The following is a 10,829-nucleotide window of genomic DNA, read 5'->3' on the forward strand; positions in this document are numbered from 1 at the left end:
GATTTCTTTTCTCTCTGTTCCTCTTTTTAAATTTTGATGTTTTGGGTGTCTTTTGTGGAGGACTGCCGAACAAAAGAGCTTTTACTCAGTCATCTTGTCTAGAAGTCCTGACTTAGGCAGATTAAATGGAATTTGTCAAGGCACTTAAGTGTCACATGAAGTAACCATTGCTCAGCCTTGCTTACATGCAGGGAAATAAATTCCAATTTTTTTCCCAGTCATTTCTAGATTAGTATAGGTAGCTTATGAATTATTTTAAAGATCAGGGTAAATTGATAACCAACTGCTCAGTCGCTCAGTGGCTCTTTGCAACCCCATGGACTGCAGCCCACTGGGCTCCTCTGTCCACGGAATTTTCCCGGTGAGAATACTTGAGGGAGTTGCCATTTCCTACTCCAGGGTATTTTCCAAACCCAGGGATAGAACCCATGTCTCTTGCGTCTCCTGCATTGGCAGGAGCATTCTTTACCAGTATTGTCACCTGGGAAGCCCTGATAACTAATTATGGATCCTTACTCTTGCCTGGAAAATCCCATGGGCGGAGGAGCCTGGTGGGCTGCAGTCCATGGGGTCTCGAAGAGCCGGACATGACTGAGCAACTTCATTTCCACTTTTCACTTTCATGCATATTGGAGAAGGAAATGGCAACCCACGCCAGTGTTCTTGCCTGGGAAAATCCCATGGACAGAGGAGCTTGGTGGCCACAGTCCGTTGAATAACAGAGAGCTGGGCACAACTAAGTGACTGACACTTTCACTTTGACTGTGAACCTCCAGGAATGTGAATGATGAATTGGGAAGGATGGCCTGGCAGCTAGGCAAAACTATCCAGGCAATAGGTTCTCCACTGATGAGGAAGCATTGCAGCCTCGTAAAATGTAAGTTTCTCGGGGTCCTGAGTCAGTGAAGGATGAGGTGTCCACTGGAAAATCATCCATACCAAGCACGGCAGATCAATGGCTCTGATCAGTTTGTCTGTCTGGAAATTGCTTCTTTGGTGGCATGTGGAAGCTGGTAGACAAGAAAGAGACACCTTCCCCCATCCTTTCACTTCCTAAGAAGGACTTGCCACCACATTAACCTTTCAGCAGCTCTCACAACAGATCACCCTGGTGTATCTTCATCTTCTTGGGTGAGTCTGACTTTTGCACATGAAGACCAGTACTCTGGAGACCCGAGGTACCAAATCAAGCCCAGGCAACGAAATTCATGGAACAGGCGTGTTTCCACGACTCAGAGAGCACTTGGACCAATCAGTTAGCAGAAAGCTCATGAGATACAGGTAGACGCTTCACAACTAACCAGACTTCAGTTCCCTTAGCAGATTGCACTTCCTCTTTGCAGCACAAACTCAAATTACATGGCCGAAATATGGTTGGAATAGACAGTCTACGTGGGTTCCAGACTTGCCTGGTTCTGTGGAGCTGGAAGCAGGGGCGGATCCTGGGATGGAAGAAAGTGTGCCTTGCAGAATTCAGAGGAATGAAGCCGTCTGCGCGGAGTCTGTGAATGAATCTATTAGGACGCCTGTTTCTGCTGGGGCGCTGCGGAAAGTGATGAATTCCTGGCCTCCTCTGACTCCACTCTGCCGTCAGGGTGGAGAGACAGCAGCATTGCCCACTGTAAAGTAAGACTGTATAACAAGGTGAACAGAGCACCCTGGGTCAAGTTGCAGCAGGAGCCGTGGCAATACACGGGAATGAGTCAACGCAGGATTAGAACAAAGAATGTGATTCATGGAACCCTCTCCAATGTGCATGTTGGGATGTGCTGCACTGTCAGCCTGAGCGGGGATGTAGCAGCATGCGGAGGTGATTTACATACATGCGAACTCATGCCCAGAGAGCCAGGGTGACTTGAACATTTACAACCCCCAAATCACGGGAGACACACACAAAGGCAGACACAGCCTGTAGTAAACAAAACCCAGGAGTGCCCTTGACAACTGTTCAACATTTAGTGAAATAAATCAGAGTTAGGATGAAACTGGCTCCTTGAACTGCTGAAGGACCAAGCCTGAGTTCCCTTCCTATGAGGATGAAAAGATTACATTGTTGCAGATGAGGGTGGTAACTTGGTCTCAACTTAACTGGAAGAGTTTAGGAATGTGGACAGAAGTGTTACTTTGAATCTATCTGCCTTCCAGGAGCTTACTTCACTGGGTCCCCCTATAAACATCCTGCCCACCCCTCAAAACCCACTGTCTCTTCCTTCCCCTTCCTTGCAGCCCTCCCTTACTTCTCCTCTGTGTCTTCTTCTTTGACAGTTTTTTTTAATTTAAAGTTTATTTTCTATTAGGATATAGCCGATTAACAGTATCGTGATCGTTTCAGGTGAACACTGAATGGACCAGCCGTGTATGTATACATGTATCCTCTCTCCCCTACGCTCCCCTCTCATCCAGCCTGCCACATGACATTGAGCAGAGTTCCCTGTGCTGCTCAGTAGGCCTCTGTTGGTTATCCATTTAAACTATTGCAGTGTGTACATGTCCATCCCAAACTCTCACATCCATTCATGACTACTCGGAAAGCCATAGATTTGACTAGACGGACCTTTGTCAGCAAAGCGACGTCTCTGCTTTTGAATACATTGTCTAGGTTTGTCAAGGAACAAAGGGACTCGGGGGCTGGCATGCTGCAGCCCATGGGGTCGCAAAGAGCACTAAGTCGCAAAGAACACGACTGAGCAACTGAACTGAACTGAAGGTTTGTCATGCTTTTTCTTCCAAGGAGCAAGCGCCTTTTAATTTCATGGCTATAGTCACTGTCCGCAGTGATCTCTAGACATCGTCAAACATTCCGGCATAGCAAACTTCCTGGTGTAGGCAAGATGGGTGCCTTGCTGTTATCCAGCTACACCTTAGGTCTCCAGTATCTAGACATTTGCTTGCAGTGGGTACTCTGTGTGCAAAGTCCTGCCCTACCACCTCTATCCATTCAGATCTTACTCATCATTTCAGCTTTATCTTCAGAGCTCCCTGTGACACCCAAATCCTCTCTGTTCTCACCAGTTTCCCTGAATACAAGTATTTTCCTTCACCTTTGGATCACCGTAGCACTTGATGTAGTTCACAAACCATTTCCCTTATTTTGACCTTTTTCCTTAAATCTGACTACCAAAAAAACACACAGAAGCAACTTTTGAACCCATTATATAAACATATAAATATTAATGGCATAACTTACATAAGCTACTCTCTATTCTGTTTGAATTTTACTTTCTTTATTTTCTTTTTGCCTCTAGCAAATCTATTGTATCTTTTTGTATGAAATTTTTACTGGTGTGTACACACTAAAAGAAAGAAGTCTTTATATAATTATCTCAAACTCACTGATGAATACAGGGTTATGCTCTCTTTTATCAAATGTGATAGAAAACAAACCATAGCCTCTTTGCAGGGGGGAAAAGACAGACGAGAGTTAGCTGGACCTCAGAACCAGCTAACTGATCCTTCCTCTTCCTTTTTTACTTGAAGAAACTGGAATCTAGGGGGAGGAAGTGGCTTTCCCAAAATGGTAGATCTGGCTTGTGATTGTCAAGGTAAGTTCCCAGGGCTCCAGTTCAGAGCTCTTGTGCTAGACCAGTTCCTTGTGTGGGGTCCATGTGTCAGAGTCTGGTCCACCAACTGGAAACTCATTAGAAATGCAAATTGTGGGGTCCAGTCCCCAAGCCTACTACCTAAAAAGACTGGGCTGAGGCACCACTTTCCTATGGCCGTCCCGTGTAGGAGATCTCAAGCTCCGGTGCATCAGAGTGACTCAGGGTGGTCCTTTCCACATGGAGCAGTGCATGAGTGGTAAGCTGATGCGGGTTCGCACCAGACTTCGAAGGCTGCTATGTTCAATATCAGATTAGCAACCTGACCGAGTTCCTGCCATTGACAACTTATTCCAGATTCCTCTGTTGACACAGTAAGTTTTTTCTTCCACTTGAATCACTGTGGTGTCTGTTTCATCTTAATTTATGGAGCATAATGAATTTACATCACATTTAAAATAAACACCCACTAAAATTCATTCAGCTCTGACTTTTATCATGTGCTGTAGGGGTGCAGAAATGCTGAACACGGGCACATTTGTCTCGGTGGAAAAACATAGACAAAAATGAAACAAGGTCTAGGCATTTTCAGAATGATTTGTTTAAACACAATTGTTGAATATATAAGGACGACTTCTAAAATTAAAGACCTAGAACATACATGCAAAAGCCAATAGAAGAGGAAACAAAGACGAGCACATCAATACGCTAATGGACAGAGAAGAAAGGAGAAGCTAGGGGAACGGAGACCATGCGAATATTCGTAATAGTCAAAAGCCAAGCACATTAATACGCTAATGGACAGAGAAGAGAGAAAGGAGAAGCTAGGGGAACAGAGACCATGCGAATATTCGTAATAGTCACGGAGATTTCCCTCAGATTTGATGTGAAAACCAGATGAGTATAAACAATCAGACATAAAAAGGTAGAGAATAAAAGGGAGGGGGCAAATATATTGGGTAAATACCAAAAAGAAAAAAACTCAAGCTGTAAAACACCATTACCACATTAATGTCTGACAAAAAATAATTCAAGACAAAAAGATAACTATTTTATTTTATAGATCTACAATTTCCTATGATTTAACAAAAATTAATATGAAGAATATATCATTCATGATGATTTAACATATATCAATACATCATGTATCAATACGCCATAATAATATACCATAACTTAATAATACACCATAACTTAATAATATATCATTGAGATACACAGGAAGCAAGAGCTCTTAATACAAGTAAAAATGAACTATTCCACCATTATGGTAGAGACCTAAACACACTTAGTTAGTAGTTAAGAGATTAAGCAAATAAAAAATATTTAAAGGTATTGAACATTTTAATTATATAATGATATAATTAACCATTCTATAAATATATAGACTTTGTTCCTAACAAAGTATAAATGTCTTTTTTTCAGTCATGGTACATTCACAAAAACTGGCCATTATGTTTTAAAGAAAATAATATGCTATGTTTTCTGACCACAGTTCAATAAAATTAGATATTAAAATCACAAAGAATGAGCCTCCTTATACACACACACACACAAACCACACAAAAAGTTAATAAAAGTCTGACTGGACATTTTAAAAGACTTCTGTTTGATAAACTTTGGGTTACTACAAAGTACTTAGAAACAAAAAAAAAAGAGAATGTTATAGATTTTATTGTCATAAAACAAAGAAAACAAGAAGAGGAAAAATGAACTATAAGTTCATCTCTACAATCTTAATAAGACCCAAAAAAAGATATTTTTACTGTACAAAATGAAAATTATAAATAGATTATAAAAAATAATCACCCACAATCCCATTATAATTATTACTTCCTTGCCTGTAACCATAGCACATATAGTAAGCAAAAACACTTCAGGTCAAATGACTCAAATTATACGATGTTTGTACAGTTTCTGGGCTGAATTTCCCCTTCAAATCTGACCAACGTCACAAGTGAGACTCCTTAAAAATGAGCACCCTGAGGGGACTCTCCTGATGGCCCCGCGGCTAAGCCTCTGTACTCCCAGCGCAAGGGCCCATCGGCCAGCGAACCTGATCCCACATGCTGTGACTAAAGGTCCTCCATGCCCAAACTAAGACCCGGTGGAGCCAGATTAATAAACTAAATCTGTTTAAAAAGAGAAAAAAAGACAATGAAGGCCCTGAGCATCATCACGAGGGCATTTAGTTTGGTGTATATGTGTGAGTTATGGTGGAGGGTTGGACAAAAGGTACCTCCTCGTAATTCTTCCTCAGGAATTCTCCTTTCTTTTAAAATAAATTATTTCTGTCTAGTTCAGAAAGAAAGTAGATGGTTCATTTTAGCAGTTTCCCAGAAATCTTTTGGTGACATGAAAATTTGGTGATGATTTGGCCTGCAAAATGAAGCGATGAAGATGGTGGAGGATAAAAAAAAAAAAAACTCTGTTTGTGTGTGTGTGTGTGTGCGTGTGTGTGTCCACAAGGAAATAATAGGGAAAGAATCCCTCAGAGTCCAATGAGGGGAAATCAGTTTGGGCTCTGAGGTTAACAGAGGAGGTTTCCTTACATAATGAACCCTGATAGAAATGCCACCCCGCTGCTGCCAAAGGGCAAGGCTGCTTTCATTTGGCTGGAAGGTCCAAGACCCAACCTTTTGCACGTGGGAGGCATGTTTGGGGTCGATACAACCATTTTGTTTGGCAGTAGGAATTTGGGGCACTGAACGCATTTCTTGTTTCGGCATTGACCCTCCTAGGAGGTATGCCAGGAGACTGCACTCTTCTCTCAGAAAGAACCAGAATAAAACACGGCCAGCGTGTCCAAACAAGCTGTGAAATCCTATCCCTTTTGCCCCCTGAACAGAGTCCAGTGCCCCGAGATAAAGGAAATCCATTCTGTAATCTGATAGGTTTGTTACTGAGCATTTTGCCAAGAACAATGGCTTTCCTTCACATAGTGCCAGGGTCCAGGTGCAAGAACTTCACCTGGTAAACTCTAGTATAAAAAACAAACAAACACAAAAACCCCACCTTGGCATTTAAGGCATACACTCTAACAGGACAGGTAATGTGATGGATTTTCTCAGCAAGAGCGAGAATACTGTGCTGGCATTTCTGGCAGACTCTGTGTGGGAGGTCTTTTAGTTTGATGGCCAAGGTCAGAGCTCAGATATAGAAATCTAAAATTAGATTACTGTAATTGCTCCCATTCTCTTCAGGCCACTGAAAGCTCTTTGAAAAGAGGACCTTTGACTCTCCAGTACTCATGGTGGCTGTAGGCACTTGCTGCCTCGTCAATATTTCCCAAATGAATTCTCTTTTCTTTCTTGGTGGGCTTACATGTTGCGAGTTTGGGCTTCCCAGGTGGCTCGGTGGTAATGAATGTGTCTGCAGTGCAGGAGACGCAAGAGATGAGGGTTCAGTCCCTGGGTTGGAAAGAGCCTCTGGAGAAGGGAATGGCAACCCACTCCAGTGTTCTTGCCTGGAGAATCCCATGGACAGAGGAGCCTGGCGGGCTGCAGAGTCGAACACGACTGAAGCAACTTAGCACGCACACACAGCTGATTTTCATAAGCATTTTAATACCAGAGTCAGTCTGGTTTTTCAAACAGAACTAGCTGGACCAGTCACTTTTTTTTTAACCTGCAGGCTGCCAGCTCTTCCAAAGAGGAAAATCCTTTTATATCTTATTCATATAAAAGATTTACCTCAAAGAAAACCTTCATCTCGGGCCCTCCCTCCTTGTAAAATGATGAAAGGTTAGTCCTTCAAGAGCACAGACAGTGCAGAGGCACCGAGGACAAATAAGGGCGTATCCTTGCTTACCAGACACACCTTGGACGTTTGCATTTTCCTTTTTGAGTAAATCCTATACTGCACAGAGCTTCATGCAAATCACTGGCAGGAAATAGCAACCTAAAGTCCTTTTTAAATCATGCCAACCTGCAGGTTCAGGATTGCCTTGTGGATGGATGGTAGGAAGAATCAGTAACTTGATCCATCCATCCATCGGAAGATAGAAAGAACAGGGTCAGGCTCTGAGAGCTTTCTCCCAGGTGAGTACTGCAACAGGAGCATTGAGGTATTTGCATTTTGATGCCCCATCTCTACATTCTGAGAGGAGCTTGTTTATTGCAAGTAGCAACAGGATTAAAAAAAAAAAAAAAAGAATTCTGTTGGCCTTCTCCACTAATTGCTGTCCTGGCATTCTCTTATCCACTTCTCTTTTATTACCCTAGAAAATGATGGCAAATCCATAGAACGTTTAAGGCTGCTGCACACCTGGAGGCAGAGAAATTTCGGTCGGTTCCAGTGAGCTTGAGATGGCCCTGTACGAGCAGACACCGGAAGTGGACCTGGTCTCAAGAGACTTTACAGGAGATGTCAGGTAGGAGCCAGGGCAAGGCAGAATTTCCAGAGTGAGCCTCGCTGCCTTATCTTAGTAAATCTGTGCTTTGCTTTAATTAAACCTTTACACAGAGACTCCTGCTGAAAAAGTTCAAATGTTTCGAAATAGGTAGAAGCAAGCTATAGACTGAGGCAAAAATACATACTGTGTTTATCACCCAACACAGCTTTTTATATAATTACATCCTTGTGCACGCTTTATTTTTGGTTCCTGAAGAAAGTCGCTCAGATGAAATTAACGAGTATGCAGGAGAAGGTGCTCGGGTGCTTCTTTTGGTTTCTATGGCAACCCTGGGGCATCTTCTTCAGCTGTCTCATCGACTGAGTGTGCCCAAGTGAGGTGGGCTGGGACTTTCAGTTGAGCCTGGAAAGGCAGGGAGGAGAGCCCGGGCCACAGAAAGAGCTCACTGCTGGACAGAAGAAAACCCCTGGCGTGTAGGATACGCGTCCCCTAGTTTCCGTATGAATGGCTGCCATCTGAGTGTGCCTTTGCCAAATGTTGTGAGGGTTCGGTCTACACATGCCTTTGAAATATCTCTATTGGTAAATGATCTATTTTTATGGGTCTAAGTATCTAATGCCTAATATTTATATATTTTAAAGGCAACTCCTAAAGATTGAGGGCAGGAGGAGAAGGGAGTGACAGAGGATGACATGGCTGGATGGCAGCACCGACTCAATGGACGTGAGTTTGAACAAACTCCAGGAGATGGTGATCGACAGGGAAACCTGTTGTTCTGCAGTCCATGGAGTCACGAAGAATCCGACAGGACTGAGCAAGTCAGCAAGATGCATTTTACTGAAATACACTCTGTCTGCAGGATCAAATAAAAAGTTTTTTTACCTGGGACTTTAGAAGTTAGCAAAAAGTTGAGAAACAAAAGTCAAAAAAAGCTACACAGTATAAGATTCCATTCATTTATTGGTTATACGGGAGTGAACCCAGATACCAGCCCGAAGGCAAAGATCATTTCACATATCAAATCTAAGCAGAGTCTGGGGTCAGAGTGGTCATTTAGCAGGAAGAAAGTGGCGCTAGTGGTAAAGAATCAGCCCTCCAATACAGGAGACACCAGGGATGCAGGTTGGTTCCCCGGTTGGGAAGATCCCCTGGAGTAGGAAATGGCAACCCATCCCAGTATTCTTGCCTGGAGAATTCCATGGACAGAGAAGCCTGGAAGGCTGCACTCCATGGGATCACAAAGCACTGGACACGACTGAGCGACTAACACAGATTATTAGACAGAAAGTTTTTATATATAAAACTCAATTTTAGGAGAAAGTGTGCAACAGTACCACCCATTTTCCAAACGATGAGTTCTTGAAGACAAAGTCCATACCGAAAACTTCAAGTAAGCAGAACTATAACATAATTCCTCAATAAATTTTTGGTTAAATTGAATAGAATTTTCTAGAAGTCAAACCACGTAACAGAGTCGACCCTTCAGAATGCAATCTCACACTGGAGACAAAGGACTTCTGAAAATTAGTACCATTACCACACAGCCCTACGCTCGAGCCTCATCTTTTGTGTGGCTCGCACTCATATGACCTGTAGAATGGATTGCCTGATTTCCTCAAAGCAGCAGGGAGAAGCAAGACCCTAAAGACCCTAGCAAGACCCTAGGCCAAAGCAGCAGCTGTCTGTTCAACGGACAGACTTCAACACACACACCCCCAGGAAGAGGTGCCCCTCGCAGCCTGAATCACAAAAGGAAACGTTAAATAATGCACACTGCTCTTTGAATGAGGCAGAGAATTGTATAACATTTCAGCAAACCGTTCCTCCACAACAATGAATGCCCTCGAGGCCGCAGATTTCAGTTACTCGAGAAGAACCACTTATGTGTAATTATTCATCATCATTATTCTTACTGTTTAGTAACGCTCGTGCGGAATCTGGCTCGTCTTCCTAAACTCCTCCCTTCCACAGGCTTCTTAACTGTCCCTCTTTTCACTTCCCAACCGTTTCTCCTCTGGCTTCCAAAGCAGATGAGTGACTTTGCAGGGCTAGGACCGCCAGTATTGCATGCTGGGAAATCCTTCATCCCAGGCCAACCAGGACAACTGGTCACCTAGTCCAGAGCCAGGCGATACGCTAGCACCATTGCACCCATGACAGCTAGGTATCACCTTATAATAAGGTAAGAAGTTTTGAGTCATTGCAACAAGACTCACAGTGGCTCAAATCATCAGATCCTTAGGGTCCTTGATCCAAACTATTAAAAAAAAAAAAAAGACTGGCTTCTTGAAATATGCTAATCATGGACTTGGTTCTTCATTTAAAATACATAAAACTAGGCTTCTTTTCCTTTTTATTTCCTCCTTTCTTTCTTTTTCTTCCTGCCATCCTTCCTTCTTCCCTTTCTTTCTTCTTTCAATTTAGGAAACCGACTCTGATTGATGCCGTCAGTGTTTCGAGCTTTACAGTGGACATTGCTAGAGTGAAAGATGCTTTCTCCTTTGGGAGGATTACCTGGGGGGCTGTTACTTTAAAAGGCTGCTGTTGCGAGGTCTTATTTGGCTGTCACTAACAAGAAGCACTAAGGAGAAAAACTCTGAAATTCCACCCTTGCTTTTTCCTTTTGTATATGTGTGTGTGTGTGTGTGTGTGTGTGTTTTATATAGTGGTGAGACATATATATATATGTATATATTTCTTTTTTTTTTAAGTAGTGGTGAGACCCGTAAAGCATTGAACTTGTTGCCTGGAGTCACCATTATGCATCTTGTTGAATGGGACCGGCCACCAGGAGGCTTTCCCTAAACTTGGCGGCTCCTGGCTGGAGGGAAACAGAAGCCTGTGATGTGGTGAGGTGCCTGCCGCTTAGTTAGTAACAGGGCTTTGTGGTTTCACCTCGGGACAGGCCTCAGCAATTCCTAGTTAATTGAAATTAA

General features: G+C 43.0%; 1 long non-coding RNA gene across 1 annotated transcript; it reads left to right on the plus strand.

Moving 5' to 3' along the window:
* The first annotated feature begins 6,599 nt into the window (after nucleotides 1–6,599).
* LOC132657379 (uncharacterized) lies at nucleotides 6,600–10,058 on the plus strand. Its single transcript, XR_009595427.1, has 2 exons — nucleotides 6,600–7,911; nucleotides 8,535–10,058. It is a non-coding gene; the product is annotated as an uncharacterized LOC132657379 (long non-coding RNA).
* The last annotated feature ends 771 nt before the right edge of the window (nucleotides 10,059–10,829 follow it).

The sequence above is a fragment of the Ovis aries genome, chromosome 11 (assembly GCF_016772045.2).
Source record: "Ovis aries strain OAR_USU_Benz2616 breed Rambouillet chromosome 11, ARS-UI_Ramb_v3.0, whole genome shotgun sequence".
Classification (NCBI taxonomy): Eukaryota; Metazoa; Chordata; class Mammalia; order Artiodactyla; family Bovidae; genus Ovis; species Ovis aries.